General features: G+C 39.9%; 1 long non-coding RNA gene across 1 annotated transcript in view; it reads right to left on the reverse strand.

The window, feature by feature from the left end:
- Positions 1-3,695: 3,695 nt before the first annotated feature.
- The window catches only part of LOC148141911 (uncharacterized), a 45,210-nt gene continuing 35,904 nt past the window's right edge, over positions 3,696-13,001 (reverse strand). The window contains exons 2-3 of the long non-coding RNA XR_015752383.1: positions 8,884-9,062; positions 3,696-4,007 (exon numbers count right to left, since the gene is read on the reverse strand). This is a non-coding gene — a long non-coding RNA (uncharacterized LOC148141911). The remainder of the gene's footprint in view (positions 4,008-8,883; positions 9,063-13,001) is intronic.

A 13,001-nucleotide genomic window follows, 5' to 3' on the forward strand; every position in this document is an offset into this window, starting at 1 on the left:
CCTCAGGTGACTGTCTGTGTGGAGTTTGCACATTCTCCCTGTGTCTGCGCGGGTTTCCTCCGGGTGCTCCGGTTTCCTGCAACAGTCCAAAGCTCTGCAGGTTAGGTGAATTGGCCAAGCTAGATTGCCCATAGTGTTAGGTGCATTAGTCAGAGGGAATAGGTCTAGGTGGGTTACTCTTTGGAGGGTCAATGTGGACTTGTTGGGCCGAAGGGCCTGTTTCCACACCGTAGGGGATCTAATCTAATCTAACTTTATGCTAAGAAATACGGCTCTTGTGCCAGGCATAATGCATAAAACTGGGGTCTGAATGACTAACATTGTGTCCTAGAAAGTAGTTGAAAATATACTTGTTCCTAGCTTAAGAAGTACATTGATATCAGCATAAACACCTTGTTGATGAATTAAGCACTTGTTTCAATGTACAGAAAATTACAAACAATTGATGCCAGAACCTTTCTAATGATGTAGTATGTCAGTTACTTTTACCAAGTATTCCTACTGTATCCCTATCTTTTTTCAGTCATCTTCAGCATCTGTTTATTCTCTTGTGAATTCTATTTGTGTGGGACAAGTTGTAGCTAGAAAAAATAGTTAGGTCAGCTTAAACTTTGATTTTTTTTAAGCTAATGAGACTGCAATGAATGTTGCATAGTATTTGCAAACAGAACTACCTTCCAGTTCAGTTTTCACTTTTCTTCTGGGATTTATCAGACATCTGCACTGGCTGACTTAACTGCCTATATACTCTGGATTCTCTACTATTTACAGCTGTTTTTATCTATAGTACCAACCGAGAGTGTCAAATGAATTCACTTGTCATACATCACACATTATGCTCTATTTTGGACTTTCAAACAACTGAGAGAGGTGGTTCAGATGAGATGTAATTAACAAATGAAACTAAATGTTTGGACCTGCAGAGTTATTATGTCAAGAGAGAATGGATAAGCAATCTTTTCAATAGTTTTTATAATGATTCCTTCATTCAGCTGTTTGACAAACACTGTCCAGTTCTCTCTGTATCTGTCCATAGCGACTAATTTTTAAATCCTATATTGCCAATTACCCCTTGGTTATTATTCCTTCCCCTGTTTCAACTTATGTTTCACCAGAGGCTGCTGTTTTTTTTACCCAAATTTAGGTTCTTCCTTGAAAAAAATTAAATACTTTAAATAGAGGACAAATTACACTTTAAAGTCACAAAAATGCTACACCTTGTTACCAAAGGATACAAACATCATTAGAGTTATTCCTCACAGGATGGTTCGGTTTAGTTAATAGTTCTGGTTCTGTCACATGCATGGCTACAGCTTCTGAAAAACATTAGTGAGAAACATAGAGATTGAAACTGTAATTTTGCGAGTTATTCTGGCATTCAGTTATTATTCGTTTGGTATGAGATATCAGTGATATACAACATTATAGTTAATCTACCAAACACAGATAAACAATGTGCACACATGAATGTAAAATGCCAAGAAGATTTAGAAACTGTCAACATTTTAAGCAATATATTATGAAACCCCACAATTTTAAAACCCTTAGAATTCTTTGTTTTCATTCAATTTGCCATTTTCAATTTAAATTGGAAGTGCATGAGTTGAAATAAATAAGCTTTTTTGTAGAACTTCTATTTTCCCTGATCAAACATGTTTCTACATTTATTTCACTTTATGACATCTTGCATGGCAGGTACTGAATTTGGGAGATAAGATGCAAATCAAGAACACACTTTCACCACTGTTATAAAATCCTTCACATTCTTTATTATAGGTGTAACTTTAATTTCTTTTGAACATCTAATAGTATTCCTTCAAAATTCCTGTGGTTTTCTCAGAAATCTGAGTCATCCTATGAGGTATAATTCTAATGATGTTTGTCATTTGTTATTCAGACTTTTTGTAATAGATATTGCATTGATTCAGTGTAGCTGTTCTATATTTTCTCCCATTCTAAGCAGACATTTTTTGCCTGGCCTCTGTTTATTTGTTCTTCATTCTTTCAAAAACAAAGGCTACAATGAAATTGCAATGTTATGTTTCCCCCTTATACTTATCAGATATTCACGCCCACATACAAACATTAAACAAGCTGAAACACAAAATTAATATATTTGGTGAGCTAGCGGCAGCCATATAAAACCGTTGTGCTTTGCTCAGGAAGTATATACAGTGTAGACAGGAAGGGCTCACAGCTGTTTTACACCTGGCTCTATTATTGCATTCAGGAACCAGACTAAGGGGGAGCATGCTCATGGTCAGCCAAAGTAAACTATCATATGGCTTCAAAATTTATAGGTACTGTCATTTATATGCTGCAAAAGATCATGTTTACACTAGTACTCTATTGCTACGCAACAACTCAGCCACTGAACCTTGCACCCTTGGTGTGCTGGCACCTTTTTGTGGGAACAGATTTAATTTCAAAGAGTCACGCAGTCTTCTTTTTTGGTGGAAAAAAAGCAGAGTTGAGATAGGGGCAGGACAAAATTGGAAAAGAACATGAATATCCTTGTTCATAATAGCCACTCCAATTTCCAGTATACACAGCAGGGATGGCAATCTTCTATGATCATTAGATGAACAAAAATAGCAGTCCTCTGCAAGACTTGGAAAACATTTACGGTTAACGTTTTCTTGAAGATCTCATGTCAATAAACAAGAAACAGCAATATTGAAATATAATGGTGAAAACATCAAGAGAATAAGCAAGCAACTGCCAGGACACTGAGGCTAAATTAAAACCAATATTCAATCCCACAGTTTATGAACAGTAAGTTTGTAGGGTTCCGTGGCAATTCAAAAGTGTATATTATCATACTAAGGATATAGAAAGAGGCAAGTCTATCTTCATACTGATGAACATCTTTAACTAAGTAGTTACACTATATATACGGATGTGATAGATGAAAGCATTCTTTGAATTTAACAGGTTTGGACCTGGCTTCAAATGAACCTCACATCAGCAAGTATCACTAATAATGGGCGGCACGGTGGCACAGTGGTTAGCACTGCTGCCTCACAGCGTCAGAGACCCAGGTTCAATTCCAGCCTCAGGCGACTGACTGTGTGGAGTTTGCACATTCTCCCCGTGTCTGCGTGGGTTTCCTCCGGGTGCTCCGGTTTCCTCCCACAATCCAAAGATGTGCAGGTCAGGTGAATTGGCCATGCTAAATTGCCTGTAGTGTTAGGTAAGGGGTAAATGTAGGGGTATGGGTGGGTTTCACTTCGGCGGGTCGGTGTGGACTTGTTGGACCGAAGGGCCTGTTTCCACACTGTAATGTAATCTAAAAAAAAATGTACACTATTCATTAATGAACTGGAACTTACCAATAATCCTTTGCATTGCTGAAAATCTTTTATTCTAAATCATTATCATTTAATCACTAATACTTCTCAATATTTTTAACTGCACTGAACTTTTAGCTATTAATAGTTTCCTCACTCCCACACAGCCCACCCTCAATTTCTTCATGGTTCTATTCTCACTATCTCTAGAAGATGGATGGGACATCTGTGGGTCACATTTTCTGGTAGGACTGAAGAATCGTGTCTAGACTGGGTGTATAATTTGAAATGATTGTCACTTGTGGTACAGATTAGAATAGTAATTTATTGTCAATTGTATTGTTACAAAAAAAACAGTGAAGTGTTGAAGTCATGATACTTTGCCACCGATATTAATAACAGAAATCACATAAAAAATTAAGATAAACTCCATCTTTGTTCAATTCATGGCTCATGGATTCCCAAGGTCAAGGAAAACACACAAACCACATTCTCCATCATTGTAGAAAGCTGACATTGAAACCACCAAATCTCAGACCATTGGAATCCTGGGCCACCATGCTGCTGAAGACACAGCAAAAATCGACTCAAGGACCCATCTCATTGCTGAAGCCAACCATCATGCTGGGTCAATGGAATCCCAGGCCAAGAACCTGTAGGCAAAAGGACTGAAGTGGGATCAACAAAGGGAGGACTCAGTGGGCAAATCTTCAGCATCTAGAGGAAGAAATGAAGAAAAGAGAAAGGAAGGAACTTGTAGTTTGAATCCTATTCATGCTTTTCTCTGTATTAGGGGGACAAACTTCAACACACTCTTTGGGAAATATATCATTTTATCTTTCACACCTTTCCTCATGTACTGATAATGGAGGAATAACTGAACTCGCCTCTGGGATAAAAGAATGATGGTCAGAAAAAGGAAGATTTTCGATTGGGCTAGTCCATGGAACTGATACAGTGCATTCATTCATTGCTGTAGGTAGTGGGATAACCTGTCCATGTTTACAAATTTGGAAGTACTCTAGAATGAAGCATAATCTCCCTGTAGCCTGAATAAGCAAGATTAGTATTCCTATCTCATTGCACAATACAAGCTCTAATTTAGCCTGCACTTTGGTTGGCTTCAGTGTACTCTGTTCTAAGAAACTATCCTGAAAACACTAGATGAGAAGCTAATATAGTCTACCCTTGCCCACCTGATTTTTCCAGCCTATATGTAGATTAAAATCCTTCATGATTATCACTACTTTTCTGGCAAGTTGCCATTATGTTTCATTATATTCCATTCTAGCATGTGTTTACTGTTAGGGCCTATACATTACTCCACAGATAACTTCTTGCCTTTATCATTTCTCATCCCTATCCAATCACTACTACATCCTTATATCCTGAATTTAGGTCATCCTTTATTGTCTTAATACCATCATTAATTAAGTGAGCTTTACCTCCACTTTTTCCAAGTGTTTAACCTTGCTAAATATTATTTTCTTTCAATATTAAGGTCCCAATCAATATTATGCACAGCCATATTTCTATAATCAGATTGAACTTCTTTATTTTAGTTTGCGCTGTCAATTTATCTGTTCTGTTTTGAATACTAGGTGCATTCAGATACAGAGTCTTTAGTTTTGTCTGCTTCTAATTTTATAACATCGAGCCTTATCTGTTGATTTACTCTTAGATTTATGTTCTTTACACTTCCTGACACAGTATGTTCATCATTTCCTTTATTAATAACTTTCTATCCTGCCTTGCCTCTACTCTTTAATTCACCACATCTTCCTAATTTTGATCACTTGCCTTCATTGATGCAAAATATCCTCTTAACTCCTCTGCATTTCCCAAAATTGTCTCCCCAGATTCATTTTCTAAGGACATATGTTCACTTTGACCTTTCTTTAAAATATATATTTAATGAAGTTCTTATTGTCAGTTTTTATATTCCTATGATTCATGGTATTCCATGAATAATGGGATGTTTCTTCAGTTGCTATTAAAATCTAAGCCTAACTCCTTCATTCCTCCAGCAACAATAAAACTTGCTGCTCTCACTTTGGATATATTCTTTTCCAAACTGAAAGAGAATTGCACAGTTGTTTGCCCAGGCAAGGAGTTGAGATTCACTATTTGTCTGTGAAGTAGAGTATCAGCAGACCTTTGTCACCAATAAAGATCCCACATTTTCCATCTTACCATGCACCCCCTCCACCAAACTTTCAACCAATACCCTCCATGTTATAATTGATGTCTTCATTTTGCCTCCAGGGCTGATCACAATCCAGGTTCCAATATGTCCTGATGCTCTATGCACCCTTACTTTCCTTGATTGCACACAATGAAACTGTATACTCCTTGCCTACTAAGTCCTCCCATTCAAGCACATCCAAGTGCCCTCTATGACTGTTGCCATTCCTTCTGCAACACAAAACCAGCACCACTCCTGGAGTGATAGCGGCTCAGCGTAGACTGACTGTGGCCCAATCCCAAGCCTTTCTGGAGGGGGCAGGCCACACCATATGATTGTGGCCCACTGCTTGACTGGCTCCAGTCTAAGTCTTAGATCTACTGTAACCCAATGCTAGGATTAGTTGTGTCTCAACTTTGACCCATCAATCCTTCCACTCCTTTGCCATTAATGTTCTAGCTCCTTTTAGCCACATACATCCCTGCTTTACCCTTTAATGGTATTAGCAAGAGGAGGGGCTAAGGTGGAGATGGAGCCTAGAGAGAGAGAGTTAAAAGGGACAGGTAAACTAAGAGATAACTGAGAGCAGGCTAGGATAGAAAAAAAGCTGAATAAAAGATAATAAGAGCAAAGAGTGAGAAAATAGGTTAGCTGTGCTGAATGGGCCCAGACATAGCTGGGTGTGGGGATGGGTGAAAAAAAGGAAGAACAGAATCAGGCTCTAAAGTTATTGAACTTGATGTTGAGTCCTAGAGACTTCAGGGTTCTCAAACAGAAAATGAGATGTTCTTCGAGCTTGCGTTGAGGCTCAGTGCAGCAGGCCTGTGACAGAAATGTTGACCAAGGAACATGGTGGTGTGTTGAAGTGGCAGGAAATTGGGAGCTCGGGATCATTTTTATGGACTGAATGTAGGTGTTCTGCAAAGCAGTCACCCAACCTCTGTTTTGTCTCCCCAGTGTATAGTAGACCATGTGAGCAGCAAATATAGTAGAATAGATTGAGTGAAGTACAGGTAACTCACTCCTTCTCCTGAAAGGCATGTCTGTGGCCTTGGATGGTGAGAATGGAGAAGGTAAATGGGCAGATTAAGCTGGTAATTGGGGTCAATTGATTAATTAATTGACTGGTTGAATAAAAAAGGTTAACAGCGGACTGTGGAGGGGGTCATTATGGCCGACTGCCTGACCCTCTTCCCTGGGTATGGCAGAACCCGGGTGTCCTTGGAGAAGGAGCACGTGGTATCCACCAACACCCTGGAGTTGTTCAGGGAGAGGTGGGCACCGCAGGGAGTGGAGTGCATCATTTCTCCCTCCAACTCTATTTTGATTTAGTCCCTACCCTCCCCTTCACTGTTTTGATCACACAGCACTGCCCTCTGATGTGAAGGGCAGTGTTTGTCACTGGCCAACCGGGTGTTTTCCTATCTTCCTGGTGGTGGAAATTGAATAAAGATTCGTGCACTTTGTGTCTTTCACTGTGTCTCACACCTGCGCACACACACCATGGGTGCTGGGGATAAAATAAGCACTACCGCACTTAGGTGGTAGTGTGGGGGTTAAATTAAAAAAAAAAGAAAAAAAAATAAACACAGGAACCGCCCAACTGCTTGTTAAGAAATAAATAAATAAATAAAAAAGGTTAACAGCGGACTGTGGAGGGGGTCATTATGGCCGACTGCCTGACCCTCTTCCCTGGGTATGTCAGAGCCCGGGTGTCCTTGGAGGAGGAGCACGCGGTGTCCACCAACACCCTCGAGATTTTCAGTGAAAGATGGGCACCACAGGGAATAGAGTGTATTATTTCCCCCTCCAACTCTATTTTGATTTCATCCCTGCCTTCTTCACCTTTTTGATCACGCAGCATTGCCCTTTGATGTGAAGGGCATTGCTTGTCACTGGCCATTTGGGTGTTTTCTTTCTTCCTGGTGGTGGAGATTGAATAAAGTTTTGTACACCTATTGTCTTTCACTGTGTCTCACACTTGCACACACACAACATAGGTGCTGGGGAAAAGTAGGCTGTACTACAGTTAGGTGGTAGTGTGGGGGGTTAAAAAAATATAACCAGGGGATTAGAATCTCTAAAAGAAATACAAAAGGATAACATTTGGAGGTGCCTGTGGTGCTTTGCTAGTGCCCCCGCCTCTGAGTCAGGCAACCCAGGTTCATATCCCACCTGCTTCAAATGTGTGTAATAACATTTCTGAACAGATTAATTAAAAATAAAATCTACAAAAGAGGAATAGGTGAGACTGATGTCTGGAAAGGGCTGTAAGACTGAGTTATTAATAAATTATATCCACAAGAAAAGTTCTTGTTTTTGTCTCACTGGTTAGGATCTAGATTGCTATTGTCAATCCAGATTGCCACTGATACATTTTGTATCAAAATATATAAAGAATGTGAATTTATAATGCTTATTGATTAAGCTTGGCTCATCCAATCAAATACAAGTGAGTTTCTAACAGCATGAGAAGTCTTAACTACTATCAAGCAAAACCTCTGGCCATGAACATTGAATTTCAGTGTCTTTCCTTCAGAGTGTAATTTTTGTTGAAGGCATTTAAAAAAATACATTTTACGTTTTCTTTCGTTTATGTATATATAATGTATATCTCAATACCCATTTATTTTTCCCTTTTTAATTTCTGTGTGTAATTTTACAATAAGTTTAAAAACTCTTTTATACTTCTTATTTTAGACTCTGTTGGGTGGTGGGGATGAAAGGTTAGCTCCTAAAAGTGAATGCGATTGAAAATGGATAGGGTCTTCAAAGTGCTGAAACTGAAAGTGTTGGGAAGCTAGCTTCAACCTGCTGACTTCTATTTTTAACTGTAGTTGATTAAACAGTGTGTGAGCAATCTCCTTAGCACAGTTGGATTGACAACAGTATATATGCTAACATATTTAAAATATTAACAGCTCCATAACAGCTTTCTTAACAGGAGTTTTAGTATGTAATTTAGTGTACATGGGTTTCCTAAGCTTCTTGAAAGTTGCCACTGAAAGCAATGGGTGAGCACAGCATCAATTGAGAGGTCAGAAGAAATGGAAGGGAAATAATCTTGTGAGTACTGAAAATCCAGATGTTTTTTGGTCATGTACTTACAGCTGATTTCTACTACTATGCTTTCGCTACTTCAGAAGTGAGTTTCACCATTTTGGTGGTCTGCATAACTGGACTCTGTATATACCAGGTCAGCATGGGTGCTATCTATACTGTTTTAGTTTGACCTCAAATAAAGAGCAAGGTGACCAAGATCATCAACACCAATGCTAGGGTAACTAGCAGCAAACTACACAGTATCAGCAGTGTTCTCCTCATGGACCTGCTGTTCCAAATGAGGAATGTAGATTCTAGAAACCATGAATCCATAACTATAGGTATCCAGGTAGAAAATAAACTTACTTCACATGTTTGAACAGCTGTTTCCCAGGGCTTTCAGCCTATTGTGTCCATACATTGTAGACCTTTGTCACCTACTGGAAGAAGACCTGCTGCCTAGTGGATCAGGTTGCCATGCTTTTACCAGTTTCGTCAGTCATCATTTTCCTCAACTTTGCCTCAAACACCTCCCAGGAGTTGGCCTGCAACATTAGATATTTTTGCAGTTGGTATCATTTAAATGCATCATACAGATAACTGATGTCAGGTTTGCAATGACAGACACTTTATATGAGATGCCAGTCATAGGGCTGGTCTCTTAGGTTTGTGGTTCGAACTGGCTTCCCATTGCCAGAAAATATTACTGATTATATATGTTTGGCAAACCAGATCCATCCAAAAGTGTCAGTTTGGAAACATTTGCAATTTACTATCAATATACATTCAGAGTGGGATCACAAAAGGATATTCATGCTATTGTATGCAAGATTCTGATCCAGTTGTCATGATATTTTTGCCTTGTTCCCCCTCACTCATCTCTTCATAAACTTTCCACATTGCTGGAAATTATAGGTTGGAGACAAACAGTAATATTGAAAATGTGGCTATTATTATCTTTGAGGAACCCAAGCAAAGATACCCAGGATTGCAACAATGACAACCATGCAACAATGAATGTGTGATTGAGCAAACAATTTCATTCTCAATAGAACTGAAGGCACTTTTCAATATAAACCAACCAGAGTTCACAGTCCTAATGTCCTATACTCTGCTCAACATTGTAGAGATATAAGATTTTGACCTGACCAGGAAACAAGTTACAGAGTACCAAGCCTCATTAGAGATGGAAGAGGTGAAACATCAGACGGTCAATGCACCAGGATGATGCATATTGCAAACTACGTAATGATGAGGTTCAGTTAAGTTGAATCAGTGCAACCATCTGACAGCCACACTAGTTACACTCAAATCCCATTCCTACCCACTCAAATCCTTTGTTTAACCCAGGAAATTAAGTGGTTTGGCCGTGCTAAATTATTTGTAATGTCCAAGGATGTGTATGTTAGGTGCAATAACCATGGGAAATGCAGAATTATAGGGTAGGGGGATCGGTCTTGGTGGGATACTCTTCGGAGGGCTGGTGTGGACTTGTTGGACCGAATGGCCTGTTTCCACACTGTAGCAATTCTATGGAAAGCCCAACAACCAATCAAACATGCAAAGATTTCAAACATAGATTGAAACTTGAAAGACCTTAAACTTGCAGTTGCAGCAATTGAGTAGGAAAATGCTTATGACTGAGTTACTCTAATTGTCATGAATGCTGAACTTGATAAGATGGCTATGCTTTGAAATCTTTGAGGAGAAAGTGAGGTCTGCAGATGCTGGAGATCAGAGCTGAAAATGTGTTGCTGGTAAAGCACAGCAGGTCAGGCAGCATCCAAGGAACAGGAGAATCGACGTTTCGGGCATAAGCCTGATGAAGGGCTTATGCCCGAAACGTTGATTCTCCTGTTCCTTGGATGCTGCCTGACATGTTGTGCTTTACCAGCAACACATTTTCAGCTATGCTTTGAAATCTACCTGTCAGGGTAACTGTGCAGCATGATGGTTGGCATGACTAAGCTTAAAGGCTGGATCTCAGGATGTAATGAGAGAAATAAAGTCATAATTTGAAAAAAGTGTTTTGGAACATTTGGAAGCTCAGTACTCATGGCCTTGACAAGGGAGTGCCAAGAGAAAGGAATATGGATATTAATTATTAGGTTGAGCCTGTGACTCATTTTTCAAATGCAACCTGCATTGCCTTCTATACTATTGTGAATTAGAAATATGCAATGTAAATGTGCTATGCCCACACTTGGAGTGGGCAGAGTAGGTGTTTTTTATTCTGTCTGAGCATGTGGGCTCTACTTATGAGCAGTGTCAGAACCTTCAAACTACAATTGCATTATCAGGCACTTTCACAGTACAGTTTGAATTAATCTCTGACCATATTACCTGCGTGTGAATTACATGCAATATCTGATTTTGTGAAATACAAATTCTGGTCATTGAAGATGGTTCACAAAAAGAATCCAAAATCTCACAGGCTCAACAAGGGCACAGCCGATTTCTTCCTACCTTAACCTGTAAGCATTTGCCACAATGCTCTTAAATGCAGTGCTGTCTTTTGTGGTGATTATGCGAATTAAGATATTGATGATCGTGCAGCACTTAAAATCTCCCACTGCATTTACATGACAATGGCTTATGTTGATTATATTAGAATAAAGTCCTGTGTCAAAGGTCAATGTAGAGACATTCCATGGCCCTCTTTGTTCAAGTCCTCCATGTCCCACTGTATGGAGAACTGTGCTAAATTATTGGGGTTGAGGGGGTTCAGAGAGTGTGCTACAAGCTATGATGATGTTGCTCTGCACACCTGGAGCAGCTAAAGAGGGCATGTTATAGACATTTACTCTCTAATTCTTGTCAGAAGGAAGGCAGAAATGAGGAACATGTTGAAATATTCTTTACTTGCCTGGCTGTATGCATCTCCAACAACACTCCTGAGGTTCACCATCATCCAGAACAATGACTGCACACATGCTTGGCACTCATCCTCTACAATTAACATTCACTCCCTCCACCATGGTATACAAAAGAAGCAACACATTGCAGCAATCTACTGAACCAAAAGCAACTCCTTTGTAGGGTAAGAACAGTATTTGCATGCACATACCATTACCAGCAAGCCACATACCATCCTAAGTTGAAACAATATCATCATTCCTTCACTACTGCTGGGTCAAAATCCAGGAAATCTCTTGCTCAAAGGCCTGTGGGTGTATCTACACCATATGGACTGCAAAGTTCAAGAAGACATCTCACCACAACTTTCTCAAAGACAAATTTCTAGTGCAAAGTAGGATGGTTGTGGTTCTTGGAGGGTAGTCATTTCAGCTCCAGGACATCACTGCAGGAATTGCAGTGGCACTAGTGCTAGGGCACTAATCACTCAAATTAGTGCCCTAGGCTCAAAAATTTCAGCTGCTTAATCAATGACCTTTGTTCCTTTATAAATGGTGATGTTCATCTGATGATTGAAATTTAGACTCCATGTCTAAATCAGCAAGCCCTAGACAATGTCAAAACTTGGGCTGACAAGTGTCAAGTAGCATCTGTGTCACTTAAGTACCAGCCAAAGACCATCTCAAACAAGGAAGAATCTAAGTCTATGATGTTCAATAGCAAGCCATCACTGAATCCCTCCCTATCAACGTCCTGAGGACAGCATGAAATAGGCTGATACACTTGAACAGGTTGATGTCAAGAAGGAGGATGTATTGGAAATTTTGAAAAACATGAGAATAGATATGTCACCTGGGCCAGACGGGATATACCCAAGTGAGGGAAAAGATTGCTGCACCATTGGCAATGACTTTTGCATCCTCACTGTCCACTGTAGTAGCACCAGATGACTGGAGGGTGGCAAATGTGTTCCCTTGTTCAAGAAAGGGAATAGGGATAACCCTGGGAATTACAGAACAGTCAGTCTTACATTGGTGGTGGGCAAATTATTGGAGAGGATTCTGAGAGTCAGTAGTTATGATTATTTGGAAAAGCATAGCTTGATTAGAGACAGTCAGCATGGCTTTGAGAGGGGCAGGTCATGCCTCAAAAGCCTTATTGAATTCCTTGAGAATGTGACAAAACACATTGATGAAGGTAGAGCAGTGGATATTATGTATATGGATTTTAGCAAGGCATTTGATAAGGTTCCCCATGGTAAGCTTATTCAGAGCATAAGGAGGCATGGGATACAGGGAAATTTGGCTGTCTGGATACAGAATCAGCTGGCCCATAGAAGACAGAGGGTTGTAGTAGATGGAAAGTATTCAGCTTGGAGCTCAGTGACCAGTGGTGTTCCGCAGGGATCTGTTTGATTAGATTAGATTAGATTCCCTACAGTGTGGAAACAGGCCTATTTGGCCCAACTAGTCCACACCGACCCTCCGAAGAGTAACCCACCCAGACCTATTCCCCCTAACTTATGCACCTAACTCTACGGGCAACTTAGCAATGACCAATTCACCTAACCTGCAGATCTTTGGACTGTGGGAGGAAACCTGAGCACCCGGAGGAAACCCACACAGACA

This window comes from Chiloscyllium plagiosum, unplaced genomic scaffold (genome assembly GCF_037043375.1).
Source record: "Chiloscyllium plagiosum isolate Xiang-an unplaced genomic scaffold, Cpla_swu_hap1 HiC_scaffold_31, whole genome shotgun sequence".
NCBI lineage: Eukaryota > Metazoa > Chordata > Chondrichthyes > Orectolobiformes > Hemiscylliidae > Chiloscyllium > Chiloscyllium plagiosum.